General features: G+C 44.0%; 1 long non-coding RNA gene across 1 annotated transcript in view; it reads right to left on the bottom strand.

Annotated features, from left to right (window-relative positions):
• Positions 1 to 17,259, bottom strand: part of LOC139048387 (uncharacterized) — a 42,685-nt gene that overhangs the window by 17,743 nt on the left and 7,683 nt on the right. Inside the window, exon 2 of the long non-coding RNA XR_011507656.1 lies at positions 8,798 to 8,949. This is a non-coding gene — a long non-coding RNA (uncharacterized lncRNA). The remainder of the gene's footprint in view (positions 1 to 8,797; positions 8,950 to 17,259) is intronic.

The raw sequence follows: 17,259 nt of genomic DNA, 5'->3' as shown, positions 1-17,259 counted from the left end.
TGGTGACCTTGTAAAATCCATCTCTGCCCGAGTTGTACTACTATGTGACGGACTCCATCATCAAGAAGTTGATGATAACCCTGTAGAACAAGCATGTTACAGTACAAGTTGTCCTTCGGAAGTGCGGGGGAATGCTTTGTCTCATAAGGCAACTTGCTAATTCAGAGACGACGTGAGACGCGAGCGCCATCGGAATCAGCAAAACACATGACATCTCGAAGTGCCAAATCTGTGCAAACACATTCGATTTCTTTGACGAAAGGCATTCTCTGTACGCGCTTTATTTCTTAAAGTTCACTGGTTAGCACCTTTCACGTTGAGAAAACTCAGGAATCGTTAATTTGACACCGTATCCTACGGATATCCTTATACAGGCTGCCACGTGTTCCAGACGTGTTAGGAAGTGGTATTTTCGTACGCCCAGAATTGGTTGCGACGGTGCAGCATTGACTTGAAGTACTCAAACTGAGCGACCTTCAGCGTAAGTTTCAAAACCGTCAGATATAAGAGCGCTTGGTCGTGGCCATGGCTTATTCTGCTTATCTACAAGGGTCTTTACCACCACTGTTCTCTGTCGTTCACTTATGTTGCAGAAATTCGTCGTATAAGCAGGTCGGTAGGGTTCTTCATATTTGGGGCAATGCCTATACGACTGAGCGTCGGTGTTGCTTTGAATTTCTACCTCTCGACTCCGTACGAACTTTTTCTGCATACTGGGATATTCGGTCAGTCAAGAGAATGCAATAATCAAGTCAGTCCAGAATTTCCCACTAATAGTTTCAGGAAGTAAGTCACGAGAAATACGTTAGGAGTTCGAGACAGGCGAGGGTAACCACTTCAATAGGTGCGATGAAAGACTTGCACAAGACGAAGCTGGAGTGCGTAGCTCTCTCGGTGTCACTGGTTATGGTGGAGCATATTGCACCATAAGCTGGTTTGCTCGCGCCAGCGAAGTAGTGAAGGGCGCGTCTCATTCCCGGTCGAATGATGTGTTTGTTATAAAAACGACGAACTTCTACCTGACAATATCTCCGAACTTATTCGGACCATTTGCGTCATTCAGCACAAATTTCTTCTCGACGCTCTACTGCTCTATTGATGCGGGTTTTCAAGAGCTTTTGGAAGAATATACATTCGAATTTCCTACTCGTGTCAAATATCTCAGTGGGCCTTACAAGCGCGATGTCGTTTTAAGGATGCATCCTTTAGAGTTCGTCCTTTGGTGGACGAATTCAGTGACGTTTGTCGGAGTGAACAATTACGTGTTAGCGTCTGGGTGCCGCACAAACCCAAGTACGTTAAACACGCGAGTGATTTGTCCAAGATGTAATCTAGGTTGCGGCACTGAACTAGTGACGAGCATCACTGGTTCGTTAGATGCCCACTTGCACAGTTTCATGAAATCTGATCCGAACATATCAGTTGCTTCAAGACGCAAACTTAGGTGATTCCTCATTGTTTCGGTTCCGGTCAAAATGCCATCCACGCAAATAAAATCCCTCAGGTGCTTCACTATGGCCGCGTGGCTTGAAGCCATCTTCTCGAGACGATGCGAAATAGTCGCAATAAGAAAATGGGACTGCATGTCGGTCCAAACGTCACTTTAGTCATGCACTATACGGTAATGTTCGGTGAGCGCTTTCCTTGAATCGTTAAGTTCTTGAGCTACGAGCATTGCAACGCACTTTGATCGTTTTCGTCGGTGCGAAAGTATCAGAATGTCTTTTTCAAATCGGCGATAAAAGTGATGCGACATTTCGTAAACCGTAGAAGACCGACGAGGTTATTGGTTCAGGCCAGAAAACAAATTGTCGTTGAGCGAAATTTGGCCCTTGTTGTGTGGCGATGTGTGGAAAACCACTGGAAGTTTTGTTGTAGGATCCTCGTTGATGAGCGCATGGTGAGGCATGTGTTATAGCACGCCGGTAGATATTCCCGAGTTACCGTGACAAGCTCTGACACACCATCATTGACACACTTTCGAACGGTACTGCCGAACGGATACGCTGATGCTGCTATGTGCGTGCGGTTTCTTTTGAGGTCGTCCAAAGGAATTATGGGTTTCCGTAGTAACAACAAAACATTAGGACTGTCTTCTACTGTGGTTGCATACCTGGAGTACTTCAAGACCGTATCCTCGCTGGTCGCTTCTTTTATTTTCTTTGTACGAACTTTCTCGAGCTCCCAGTAGTTTTTTAGAACGTGAGATACCTGGCTGACTTGAGTTACTGCTGTATTATGTGCTACAACTTTACAGCAGTGATACATAATGCTAGCAATGATACAAGCGCATGTAGCTACTTCTCCATGTAGTGTCCATCAGAGCTTCGTTACGATGGCTCTAAGCCTTTGTTCCAGTTCTTGCATGTTACCGGTTAGGAATTGGTCACTGCCTGTTAGAACATTGACGGAGCCTGCCGCTTTCGCTTCGCTTACGTCCGTTAATTGGTATCATCTGCGGGTCAACTCTTGCATGACGTTTGCACGCGTAAGAGGTAGGTGCTAGTGGCATGTTTTTGCGTAACGAGTGCTTTGACGATGACACATTTTGACGTGTGAATGGAGGCCACATTGACCAGGATCCCATTTTTGTTGTTCCCAAAAAAATCTATGTAGAGACGTCCCAGCAAGGCAACTTTAAGTTACGTTTTTTTTTCTATTCCTGGGCGACGAAAGCGCGTTGGCTGCCTGCGTCGAAAAAGACCCGCACAAGTATCCGATGTCTCTTTCCTGCGGCCCGTACCACACTAGCCTGCAAGGAAATGAGATGGTGTGAAGATGCAGTTCCTTTTGCTTGAAGTTGTACGGGACTTGCAATGCCTTCAAAATGGGTCCTGAAGGAACTTAGAGTCGCACATCGTCTTTGCCTGTCTTGTATTGTAGGCTCTACTGCCAACTCTTCGCCGAGAATTCGACATTTGGTGCTCTGGAGTGCAGCGGAAGCATCGTCTTCCTGCTTTCAGTAGGTAGTTCGTTACGTATAGTGAGATATTAACGCCGCAGAGTTCTCTCGCGTGGATCGTTGAATTCGAGAAAAAGCATGATTTGCCGTCGCTAGGCGAGTTAGTAGTTCTTGTCAAAGCTTCTGCTGTAGCGCGGTTGTGTGACACGGAGACTGCATTCGGGTCGATGGGCTCCCGTTTGTTATTCCACTCAGCATCTGCGTGTCACCAGTTGACTTATTCTGTCACGGACTTTCAAACTAAGATAGCTCGATTTTTTATAGGCGGACGCCGGACTGCTGAATACGTTATCCTGGTGTCGATTTTGTCGGTGTGGTTCACGGAGCCTGATTGGGGAGGCTTCGTAAGCGACGGTAGAATTTAGCAGATGTGATGGCAGCTCAGTCGTTGTAGCCTACCACGCGTTCATGTTCAACCTCGGCTTCGGTGCCCATGAACAAACGGTAGTATGACAGAGCCTGTATGCTTCAGGTCGGTGTGCGGAGGTCCATTTTGGTAGTCTCAGCGCATGTTAACCCAGCGTGGTTTCTTTGATAAGCAGCGCGAGTTGCGCACGTTAGCCTTCCGCTTCAGTTTCAATGACTGCACACAGTGATAGGACGTCATTCACTGGTTCACCCGGAAAACATTATTTTTGTGGGAATTTTTAAGGATGTCTGATTGCCCAAGAACGTGCACTGCAAGACATTTCGAGGTCATTTAGTTTTATATTAGAAGAGACCCTAAATTGGAAATATTACGACTGTTTTGGTTGATGAAGGAAAAATTAGGTGCTTGACTTCATGTAATGGTGTTACTAGACCACAGAGCTGATGTCCGCCATGGATTCAGCTGAAAGTCTTTGTACTTGAACCGAATCGGTAGGCCATTGAGACCGGAGGCGATGACCTTGTAATATCGTCAGAGCTCGATGTTCCGGCGTGTTTCGACCCCACATGAAGGAAATCTTGAAGGGACTCTACGCGTAACGTGATTAACAACACTTAATGACACTAAGCATGCGACTATCTGGGTGCCTTCCCTGGGGCTTTACAGCAGTAGCAAGACCACTGTTTCCCCTGTGGTGCTAACGACAGCGACAAATACATCTAACTCTTATGGTAATTACGAAGACCCGTCATTATACAGTGGCCCTACGACAGATAGCATTTTCATTACTGAACAAGGCATACGACGAAAGAACGTACATTTACACCGATGGGTCTATCTCAGCCAACAGCACCACAGGCGCTGTTGTCATACCAGCTTTACAAGTCACAATGAAGTTCAAAGTGTCCCATATAGTGACCTCTATGGCAGCAGACCTTGCTACCCTACGTGTCGCTGCTAATTACATCGTACTAGCATTAACTACCCAAGAAATGGAGCGTGTTCAGTGACTACAAAGGTGCTCTTCATTGCTTGGTTTCGGCCTTAGGCCGCATACCACACGAACAACTAGTTCTAGAAATCAGACTGCTGGTTCACCACCTCTTCGAGCAAGGACACGACATCACGTTACAGTGGACTCCAAGCCACTGTGGCATAACTGGCAATGAACATGCCGACGCGGCAGCACGATCTGCACATGAAGAGGGCTTACAAGTCTCCATTCCATTCTCAAGAACAGACGCTGCAATGGAAATTCGTGTGCTTGCAAATGAAGCCGTCAGAACTTTATGGAACACACCAAGCTTGAAGCACACACGTCTACACCGACTGGACCCATCCCTTCGACTTCGACCCCCACCTCGACTCTCTCGACTCGAGACAGAAGCAGTTTGACGACTGTGGCTTGGTGTCGCTTACGCAAGATCTCGTCATCCAAGTCGGTATGGACGAGAGCGTGGCTTGCAGTCATTGCGGTATCGACGAGACAATAGAACATGTACTTTTACACTGTCCTCGATACAGCGCTCACCAGCTGTCACTAGCGACCGCGTTGGCACGCCTTGATTACAGGCCACTTTCACAACAGCCAGTCTTGGAATGCCTACATGAACTGTCGTTGCACGGAAAGTCGGTTAAAGCTTTGTTCACCTTTTTACGTGGCAGTCGCCTATAAGAAAGACTATAGTGATCCCACTCCACCCCTTTTCATCTTTTTTCACGCTCTTCTTTCTGTCGTTACTTCCCGTTTCCCTTCCCCTAGTGCAGGGTAGCAAACAGGAGGTTTCAACTCTGGTTAACCTTCCTGCCTTTCTCTCATTTGCATCTCTCTCTCTGCCCCTCTCTCTACATCACACTATCGAAGCTTCGAAATTGGGACTTGTGTGACTTCAAGGCAGCGGTTTAGAGTGTAGTCAGCCTTAAGACACAAGGCCCATGAGCGACTGGTTATTGAGACTAGAAGGGTTCTCCCTCACAACTTCTTAAGCCAACATGACATAATCTTCCAATGGCTTCCGTGCTACTGTTGCGTCATCGGTAATGATCTCGTCGATGATGCGCTCAGTCAGCCCATAAAGATACCCTGACAGTTCCGATGCCTTTACCAAGGACAGACGCCACGAGGGATCTTCGTACACTCGCTGAAACCAAGACTGAACATTCTTGGGACGCCACGAATTTCTCGAGCTGCTATTTCTGCCGGCTGAATCATACATTGTAGCTGCCGATTCCATCGCTGTTCTCCCTCCGTGATACAACATTGCTTTTCCACCTCTGGTTAGGGGTGGCGTTTACGAAAGCCAACTCGTCCGTTACTGGAATGTCCCGCACACCTATCTGTAACAATTTAGCACGTGTTTTGTTTACCAGATTTTACACCCATCGAAGTGAAAAGTTGTTTTTGCGAATCTGTCAAACCGATTAGACAGCACATGATTTTCATAGAAGAAAGATTCCTAGGTCATGACAACACGCGTCGCAGGTTTACCAAGCGACGCGGGCATTGCTACGGTTGGCATCAGTGACCGATTGTAATCGTCTAGTGATGAAAACCGCACATGTTCACATGAGAACACTTTCTACCCTTCCCCCCATTGCTTGCTAGTCATCCGTTAAACCTCTTACCCCGTCTAGAATACCCACCGGACGTGCGTCTGGATGACCACCCTAGCTTTCCTTCCTTCTGTTCCACCTCTTCCTATGCTAACCCAGTGATCCAAGTGGTCTACTTAGGTCACTATAGTTTATTGAACGGTTTCGTCGGTCACTCGGACCATCTTTAGCAGTTGGTGTATATAGGCCACCCCGTGGCCACAAAAAAAAATTATTCAGTTCCTTGACGTTGTGTTATCGTCAACTGTTCTCTGGAATACTCCTTGCATAATTATGGGTGACATAAATATTGACCGCTGCTCCAATGATCCCTATGTGAAAGAATTTGAAACGCTTTTGATTACGTATGCAAGTGCAAAATTTATGACATTACCTACTAGGATTACATCAGTAAGCGCTACCCTGCTTGATATATGTGCTTCAGATTTAAATTCGCAGAATATACAAACCGTGTTTTTTTCTTATGACATCAGTGAGCATATGATCATCTTTTTTCTGGTATTATCTACTTCTCGCCTTCGCATACCAAAAACCCAGACATTTCTACATCGAAATAAAAACAGCAAAACTCGGGAAGATTTTTTTTCACTTAGTTCAAAACCTTGATTGCAGCAATATTTATAGGCAAAATAACCCTGATGAAGCTTATAACGCCTTCCTAAAGCTGTTGCGTGCTATTTATGATGCAGCATTTCCACTTCATGAGTTCTCACGGGATATATATAACAAATGTAGAAAGCCTTGGATAAATTCTGATCTTTACAGGCGCATTCAAATAAAGAATAAGTTGTACCACGATTTCATCCACTTGAGAGAGATTGACGCGTCCACTAAATATAAGTCATATAGAAGTGTTTTAACTTCAGACATAAAAAAGGCTAAAACGCACTACTATGAAAAGTTATTTGAAAAAAATTGCAAGAATCAGAGGAAAATATGGGAAGTCATTAATGGGCTTACGAACAGGAATAAAGGCTGTCGTAGGAGACATGACCTAACAATAAATGGCGAAACACTCAGCGACGAAAGTTTGCCCAATGTCATGAACGAACACTTTATAAACGCGGGCTCCTATGTTGCAACCGATGGAAATGCGGAAAGTGCCCCAACTGCTGATAAGTCTACTGTGCCTTAATCTATTTTTTTGGTACCCACAGATCCGGTTGAAGTAGAAAACTTAATCAGAAAGCTTAAAGATAATCTTGGATCGGGGACAGATGAAATAGGTTCCGCTCAGTTGAAATTGATATCACCATTTGATATGTGATGTATTCGCCTATATTATCAACCTGAGCCTCACTGCCGGTGTATTTCCGGAACAGTTAAATGTGGCAAACGTCACTGCAGTACATAAAGGTGGTAATATCAATAGTTTGTCAAATTATCTATCAAAATCTGTGCTTCCAACAATATCAAAACTATTTTAAGGAGTAATTTACAATAGACTTGCATCCTTTTTTGATAAACATCAAATAATAACAGAGTCAATATGGGTTTCAAAAAAGTAAGTCAACGAAACAAGCTCTAATATATATTAAGGATAAGATAATGGACCATACGGAAAAGAAAAAATACACTATTGGGCTCTTTCTTGATCTTCAAAAAGCATTTGACTCCATACAATTCCAACTATTCATTCAGAAATTGTCGAGATATGGAGTGCGTGGAGTGGCACTTCGACTCTTCAAAAGTTACCTTGAAGATCGGTATCAGTTCGTGCAAATTATTAGCACAATGTCTAAAAAGATAAAGTTAAACCAAGGAGTCCCCCAAGGGTCCATATTGGGGCCACTATTGTTCCTTGCTTATATAAACGATGGTATAGAAATTCCTGATTCCCCTGAACTTATTATGTACGCTGATAACACAAACATTTTCTTTTCATCAGACAATTTAACATCACTTGAAGTCAGTACAAATAAGTATTTAAGGCATCTTTCAGAATGGTTAAGGAAAAATAAGCTACGCTTGAATGCCAAAAAAAACAACCTATATGATATTCCGACCTCTAAACAAACCTATAAGTAAAATACGTGTCACATTTGAAGGAAATTGTATTACACACGTTAGGGAACACAAATTTCTTGGTGCGTGGTTTCAGGAGGAATTAAACTGGAATACACATGTAAATCACCTCATTACCGCATTAGCGCGAATAGTTGGTTGTTTTCACTAAAAAGTACACTTAATCACATTAGGGTTAAAACTAAATATGCACTATGCAATTGTTCATTCTAAGGTAACTTATGGGATATTACTCTGGGGAACATCGCAAAGAAATTACCATAGACTTATTACTATGCAGAAGAAAATATTGCGCTGTTTCGAAAAGTACAGGGGAAAATTACAAGACCTGCCAACTGCTCAGCTGTTCATAAAACATTCCATGCTTAGGGTTGATCCGTTGTACTATTTTAATTTTAAATTGCTCCAAGTAATTCAACAAAATAAATTATATAAACAAAGCGGCATCGAAAAACCATACTACTGTTTACGAGAACAAAGGATACGAGCACCTAAAGTAAGAACTAATTACAGAAAACAAAGTGCTTCTCAATATACTGTCAACAGTCATCGAGAAATAAGTTGTGCCGCTTTTTTCTAAAGGGGTTTCGGACATATTTCACGTGAAATTAGCCTCGCAGAACCCTGTCAAAACAGTTTTTAAGGCACTATCTTCTAACATGAACATATGGGTTAATTGCTGACCCAGAAAAAAAGTTCGATATTGTTTTCATTCTTTTATCGACTTGTCTTGTGTACAAAGCCTGAAGAGGGTATGGCTGCAGACCTGGATTAACACTCTCCTACGCTCCTGCGCCACAACTCTTTTAATAAATAAAGGTACTCACGTTCTCTTATCAGTAACAATGTCAAATGTAAAATTGTAATGTGTTCTCCTTAAGAACTCTTTTTTGTAGGCAAAACATCCCGCAGGCCTGCCTCGGTAGTATTCTGAATAACTTTCGGCGTATATCCAAATTCGATCAGGGGAACTCAACATCTGAAACAAAGCGTACTTACTTGTCATTTTTAAAATAGGAAGCCTTGCTTTCACCATTGTAGCAAAGAGAGTTCTCAATTATGACAAGCAAATAACTTTCCGTCACCGTAAAAAGAGTCACTGAAATTCAGCGAAGTACTAATAAATTTGAAACTGTAATCGTTACCAAATTGTTTGTGCGCCCGCCCGTGACTTTCATTACTTTCTCCGTGTCTTATTTTTTGCGTCTAAAACCATTTCTAAAAGCCATGTAGCAACTAGCCCGGCAGCAAACGATACCAAAAAAAATTTTGGACTCGCGGCAATGATGCTCTGGTAAAATTCTGTAGCACTAGTTTTTCGACGCGTTGGTTGATGTCTATCCGATGCCGAATAGCGCGATAATGAGAAATAATATATGGGAACAGGAGTGATATGCACGATGTGCTGTTTGGCGAAACTCGGGATCTTCACGAGCTCCAGCGACCCCAAAAGATATATGAGCCTTGGTATCTTTGTTATTTTATTTGTTGCATTTCAACGCATTCCACTGAGCGAAAGTGTAGGTACAAAAATGCGCCGCATGTGCCCTATTCGCATTCGACGGAGGATACAAAGATAATTCCCGAAAGATGAGGCATGCCCTTGAAGCAAACGAGGAAGACGTGTAAAGAGGCTGATGACAAGAGTACACTTATACAGCCGGACAGCCACGGCATTGCTAAATTGCCATAATACGTTGATAACAATACGCAGCGCAGGCGCGTTTCCTTGCGCACCATTGTGTGCTTGATAGGAGAAGGCAATGAGTAACGCAGGGTGCGCTAGTGTGGTCATACGCGACTTTTTCACGACATTTTTTTTTCGCGTGGTGTTTTCGCGTGTTCGCTGCTACCTCCGTTCACTGGCTGTCATCTAGCAACCTCGGGAAAATCGCGTGTGAACAAAAAGCTCGGCGCATCCTACATAGCAACCCAGTCCAATATCTTCAAGGTGATTGAGGAAAACCGCGGCAAATTGCTTAAAGTTAACAAATACTGAACACTTCTACGATTTTCTGATTGTAATGTTGACAACCGCAACAGATACCTTGAGGTCGCTAGAGCTAATAATGAGATGACTAACTACAGTAAACCACACTAATTTGCTTTCCATGCTACTACACTGTTAATGCTCATCCACTTAAGTTACTTGTAACGGATAATAAAATTTTGAAATATAATATTTATATTATTACCATGGATATTCCACCGAAAGCGATTAAACAAAGCTAACAGTGCGCCGCGCCCGCGATTTAGGCAAATGAAACAAGTTTTCCTCGCTTCTGAGCAGCAAGATTCATTACTGACAGGTGATGGCATCATCATGATGCGAAGAAAATAAATAAACTGTTAGGCATTTTTCATTACTTACAGAGTTTGTCTGTGGCAAACTTTCCAGCTATACGTTTGTAGTTACTTGAGAATTGTCTCCCACTGGCTGAAATAGTTTTGTCCATTCGAAAAATTATTTCACCATATTTCTTGTAAGTTTAATATCACCAATGTTTACAGCTTCACGCATTATCAATTTTCAATTATGTAGCGAGTTTCGCAAAGTTCGAGGAGTGCACTTTCTGCAAGATTATCCTATTTGAGAAGGTCAAATCTTTTTTGGCTAGTATACTTGGAAAGCACGTATCCAGCTACTTTAATTAGCTCCCGGCAGTATTGTGAATAACAATGAAATAAGTCAAGCCGGTCGATGAAGGTGTACTACAAGAACAGATAACAAGCATTTGCAAGCAAAGCCTGTATTGCCTCACTCGTGCCGCCGGCAGTGTTGATGTTGCCGTACGAAGAAAACCAAGCCACGCTAAAGTAAAAAATTGCTTGTTGGGCTGTAGATTAGGAACACCGGCCTCCGGGGTTGCGAGATCACCACCGCTAATCGATTCAGCCACTGTCGTTTTCTTTTTTCTTTATTTTATGTAATTACCAGTAGTGTCAATATAAAATTGTTACAATATCATTTGAACATACATGAGAAAAAATCTACACATGGTACACAGTCCAATGAAAGTTTCAAATTTGGCCAAACAAACACAAACGTCCAGACGCAAAATGCATTCAGGAACGGGATCATAGGTAGCAACCACACTACGCACTTGAGCAGCCTCTTCTCAAAAGACAGGTCTTGTTGAGCGATGTGGCTCGGCATTTCTGTCAATCATTCGGCTTCTGCACATGAAGTCCTAATAACATAAATAAATTATATGTTGTATTACCAGCTGCCTTTTTGAAAGCAAGGAACCGGATAACATAAGATGTGAGAGGCAAGTCATTTTTATAATTGTCTGTAAATTGTTCGAAAAATAAAATTCGCAACGACAAAGAATAAAGCAATGTTCTATTGTCTCTGGTTGATTGTAAAGTCTACAATTTTTATTCTAGGGTGCTTATAGTTCTTTTTACGGAAACAACGTTTGAACTGTCCGTTGATGAGACGTGACCTTTAAACCGGGGTTTTATATGAATGAAATAGTAGAAGCAGCGCTGGCGCGAGCCATTCACAGACGCTTCCTTCCTCCGCAGGAAGGAAAGGGTATTATCGCGTGTTCGCTCCCCTCGCGACCGCGGTTTCCGGCCATTTCAGGCCCAGCACTCAGATGGGGAGGCCACGTTTGGTTCGTTCTGCCGAAGAGAAGGCTGCGTTGAAGAAACGGCAGCGGAAGCATGCCGTACGTTTGGCCGAAGAGCAGGCAGCGATTGGTGAACGCCGCGAGAACTCGCTCGACCGAGGGGTCGTCGTCGACGTGCCGACTTTGCCATGAGGGAGCGTGAAGCCGAGGCATTATGACAACGTAAACCACGGATTTCTAGCTTCGCTTGCACCCCTCCCCACAGGAGTAAAGGGGTGGTCAATATTTTATTATAACATTGCCTATATAAAATTTAAAATGCAGAGCCGTCCCAACGATAGCGTTTAAGAATCCATATGACATGCTTAAAACAATGGTATTTTGATGAGTGCTTTCACTTCTCACGCAGTAGCTATTGACACGTGCATATTGTTACCAGCCAACTAAATGTTATCGATCAGGGGAGGACGCGCCAGCTTGATATGGAACTTACTCGAACGTTACGGTTGATTATATCTGTTCTGTATGTTGATGTAGCTTGTTGATGTAGGCGAGCATGAAACAGTCCCAATTCGCTACATACGCTTTCACGGTAAATCTCATGCAAGGCCTGTTTGGAATGATCTGTTATTACCTATCCTGTTTAGACTATGCAGCTACAATGTGCACCCTGTGTTCTTCAGTGATGATTTCTTGGTGTCGGTTGTTTTTGGCAACCGGCAATTTCAAAGTTCGCGGATGAGCTGGAATTTATGGAAGTTTAATAAAAGTTACCCTCACATAAGCCTTTTCTAAAGCGTGTCCAGCGAATTTTTAACCAAGTATCCAGTACCACTTCTTCATCTCTTTTTCGCAGTGGGAGATATTTAAGCAAGAAGTTGAAATGATAGGCATTGCAGAAGCTTCCAAATTGTCTTTTGAGGAAAAAGGAAAATGTAATGGGTTCTGCAAGTTGCTAGACCAGCCACGGGAACTTGAATGCCTCCATCCTGGCAAGTACATTAAGGACGTTTACAACATTAAGGCACAAAGGCAGAGAATGGATACTGAGAGTTACAGAGGTGCCCTAGTCCGAGCACGCACTCGTCGGTAGTTCGAGCAATAACCTTACAGTCTTTTGCTTGGGGATGAGCGTCGGCATACTCTGTTGAAGCAAGTGCTCGAGATTGAGTATGCCGCAGCAGTTGATAATGAGTAGGCTAGAATAATGAAAGTGTTAACGGATCATTGCGAAAATATTTTTCAGTGTATTAGTAATGGTGCAGCTATAACAGAAAAAATTGTTTCCTTGCTGCCGCAGCCCAGTCAAAAAGCATGTGATGAGGTTCGTACAGATATATGCATCGCAGAAGTTGAAGCAACCATTGCACCACGAGCTAAAGGCAAAACTCCTGGGCCTGATGGCTTGAGTGAGGAATTTTATCCCTGCATTTGCTCGATATTAGCTCCCTTTCTGCTTAAAGTGCACAAAGAAGCTTACCGAATTGAATATGTACCCGCCACGCTCTATCAAGGGCACGCAGTACTTATCCCAAAAAGCAATGATGCAACTAAACTGCAGGAAGTGGTGGGATTTTGCCCGATACCACTTTGAAACGTGTATTATAAGATATTTGTGAAGATAATAGGTAGTCGCCTTCAAGACGTAATTCAATGAGTGGTGGGAGGCCCTAAAACATGGGGCATTAAAGAAAGAACTAACTAGTCAAATATCCACGTTACGCGGTATTTGCTAGGGTGTGTAATAGAAAGTGCAGGTCAGGTGGCAATAGTTCGGGTTCATTTGGCAAGAACACTTCATAAAGTTATTCACTACTTCCTGTTTCCTGTGTTAGAGGACATAAACATTGGGTCTCGTCTTTTTAAAGGCGTTATTATATGCTGTGCTAACAGCACAACAAGACTAATAGTTAATGGTTGTTTCTCCAAATATATCCAGCACGAATTCTGAAGGATCGTGCTTTTCATGGGTTCAGATTTTTATCCACTGCAGTCCGCGTATTGCCTATGCATAAGGAATAGCTTTCTTTTGTGCTGACAAGTGTAGAGAATGTCCTTGCCATAACGCCACAGTTTTGCTCAGCTTCTGGTGCAGCAGTAAACTGTGACAAAAGTTGATAGTTTTGGCTTGGTCTATGGTGTACTATGCCAAACCAAATCTCAAGTATTCAACGCAGGCAAGACTTTCAATACGTAGGTGTACCCCTTGTTCAATATATCGATAGTAATCCGTACTGGTAAGCCGATTTTGCAGAAGCACATGAGATTAACAACTGGCAAGAACGGCAGTTTCCCATATTTAGCCGAGGTGCGGCTTGCATTGCTTTTCTGGCAGCTTGACTTAGGTATGCCCTGCAGGTCATACACTGCTTCCTGCTTTAGTTGCAAACTTTCCATGTTGTGTTTGTTACCTACGTGTGAAAATCACGTTTTGAGGTCATGCGATCAGAGAACCTTTCTTTACTTCTTGAGAGTGGCCTAGTTAACCTTTTTGTTAGACTTGTCTCCCGGTTATTCCCCTTCATAATGTAAGCAGTCCATTTCAAAGAGAAATGTTACTACTTTGATTAATTAGTTACGTTCTAGGCATAGTTATGCCATCATCTATCAGACATGTACCACGGGCTCCTTGGGGCTTCTTGCAAGAGGTTGCCGAAGGATTTAGCTCGCTTTTGTATGGATTTCGCTGCCTCCCGCAAAGAAATATCTGCTACACTCATAGACACATTGTTTCCTGTTCGCCATCATTGTGCGTCTTATGCGGAATGTCATTACCTAGGCGTACTTAAAGGTGTCCGTGGAATCGCCATTCCTCCGGGTATCAAAACTCTTTACATTATATTACATTCGACAAGCCTTCCTGTCAAAACATGATTACAAAAATGGGGCTGTTTCGTGCCATGCTGGTCTAACTGCCACTTTTCTCTCCGTGATGAAATGATCGAGCACTGTTTCGCAAATTGTAGGGAAGCCGTGTTATTCTGAGACTTTCTCCAAAGAACACTTAAAAGGGATTTAGATGTCACACCATACACAACATGTTTCCTACCTTTTAAAGACCATTGTGACCCACCACATCACCTGTTCCTGGTACTTAGCCTACATAGCCTTTGGTACAGTAGAATGTGTGACATATACGCTGAACCAGCGCCGAGCACTCGGTCGTATCTTCAGGAATCTGTTGCCTACGTTCGTAGTGTGTATCCTGCACAAGAAGCACCGCCGGATTTAATGCCTTTACTGGACACTTGCGCATGTTTGCTTGACTTCTTAATGTGTTTTCGGTCACCTTTCATCTCTGTATCGCTATGTTTCCTTAATTTCTTGAATAGTCTGCCCCCAGGTAATAAACAAAATGAAGCGTTGGCGTGGCTCAGTGGTAGAGTAGTTAACTCCCACATGACGAGTCCGGGTTCGATTCCGGGGGCAACAGAGCAGTTGTGTTTCTCTATTTCCGGCGATAGCTTTGACGGCCACCGGCGGTGGACGTCATGGCGAACTGTAAGGGCTTTTAGAAACAGCTATAACCGCTTATGCTGTAAAAGCGACAGTTAAATGCATTTCGCTGGTATAATATGCGAACAGGTGCGCCATCCAAAGGGACTTTTGTTAAGATTTGCCATGCGCGTTTTATTAGTTTCCCTTTTGGTGCGTGTTTCGTGCGGTCCTTGGGCCCTATAACGTAAACCTACTCCAATATGTTTTTATTCCAATCCCCTAATGCCAAATTTACGCCACTGCCAACGCCAGCATGGGGCGATGACCCACAGCGTTGCCTGACGAGCCCAATCAAACGCTGTACTCGATTAAAGGAGGTAACATTTGCTTTCTTTCAGAACGAATAATAATTCCTTCTTTAAGCGTTCTTTTTATTTGATTGGCTGACAAGAGGCCAGAAGCATGCTCAACGGGAGAGGGTTTGGATAGAGCTGAGCGAGCGCACGCAAACAAGATAACCGCATGAAGAGAGAAGTGCTAGCGTCTGCGACTTGTCCGCTTTCCGTTACTTAGCTTGCAGTGGCTTTTCTCAAAACGCGGCGGCGTGCACTGGACAGTCAAAACTGCCGCTAAACGGATTCTATGCAAAGAATAGTTGGCATAGGGATTTCGTATACCTGCCAAATGGTTTCGATAAGGTTGTACGGCAACGCAAAAAGTTTTGTTACACGCAAATAATGTGATGCTCTTCGGCAGGTGCGAGCAGCCGGTGCCTGAGCAATCGCCGGGAGCCATCTTCTATTCTTTTCGGAACGGAGCAGTCTCTGACTATGTAGAAAAAAAATCCAGTTTTCTTCGGCATACTAATGCTTCTTTAACGCGTACACGTCTCATTGACGCAATGAGTTCTCGCGGAATTTTGACGTCGGGTGACAGACAGGCGAAAAGATGGTTAATGGCGAAAAGGCGTCGCATCAGAAATAATTATATTTTCTTTTGTTGGGTTGAATCATGCATAAGCTTTGTGCTCCCCTGATGTCATATTGGTAAACGTCCCGGTTTTCGTTCCGACCCCACTACAGACAGGCGAAGTGGGGGTGGTCTAAAACGCTTTTGACCAATCGCGGAGGGCTGACTACAGATTTAGAATACAGAAGTCTGGAATAGCTTTACGTTATAGCGCCCCTGGTCAACAAAACACTTTCTTCATGTGCGTTGGCGTGTGTATAGTGCTTGCGAAAACTTAGGTCGCCTCGCACCCCATTTCCATCACGCCTACTCGAGACATCAGGTTCATGGAGCCGGAACTTCGAGCACGTTTGTGACAGCACAGATGACATCCTCGATAGTGCGGACCCTTGGACGTCCCCAAATATGCATCAAAAGTACAAGTGCACTGGCAGTGTTCCCTGCATCGCCCCTGCATACTTTGAAACAGTGAACAAATGAATTATTCAGGGCAGTGTCAAAGGAAGGGTGTGCAATGCTACGCTTTACAATTGCAGAAAGAGGAAATTAATATCTGAGAATGATTTCTTTGGGTGTTAGCTAGGGAGGCAGGCAAATGTAAGTGAAAAAGCCGTAACAAATAACCACGAGCCTGTGGGTCAAAACTAACATCGCTAAGCACTGCTTAAAAAAGTTAGTTCCATTTCACTTCGTCAACGCTGGTCACGCGCAAGCGTGTAGCTGCTACAGCGCACATGACGTCATCGGCCTTCGGTGTGCCTTGACGCCTACACTGTCCGCATCGCCGATAGTATTCAAAACAAGGCTCGCACGGCCACGGCATACGCAGCAGAGGACAGAGTAGAACGCCCCGTCGTAAAGATTCGGTTACTATCTGAATTACCTAGGATGGCGTAAGCGTGTACAGGCAAATACGAAGGTTTCACGCTGGATGACCGCGGTCACTTGATGTTGAAATGCTGGCGTGAGGAATCCCGGCAGCAGCAAGGAACGAAATGAGCTTCGCGCTGTGCACTGCTTCAATGCAAACCCAGGGATGAGAACATAGCGCATGCAAAACAACCAGACATCGTCCCACCTAGACTATTCCCGAAAACAGATCGCTTAAAAAATAAAGCCTGCGTCACCGCACGCGACCAAATACAACGCCCCCCCCCCCCACCTCACTCCTCTTCTCTGGTGTCATGGTACCATGGGCGCGACGGAATACGGCACGCTTCCTCCCGTCACATCACCATCGACCGCTGTCAGTCAAATACAACACCCCCCCCCCCACCTCACTCCTCTTCTCTGGTGTCATGGTA

The sequence above is a fragment of the Dermacentor albipictus genome, chromosome 8 (assembly GCF_038994185.2).
Source record: "Dermacentor albipictus isolate Rhodes 1998 colony chromosome 8, USDA_Dalb.pri_finalv2, whole genome shotgun sequence".
Classification (NCBI taxonomy): domain Eukaryota; kingdom Metazoa; phylum Arthropoda; class Arachnida; order Ixodida; family Ixodidae; genus Dermacentor; species Dermacentor albipictus.
This window is presented reverse-complemented; position numbering and strand designations above follow the sequence as displayed.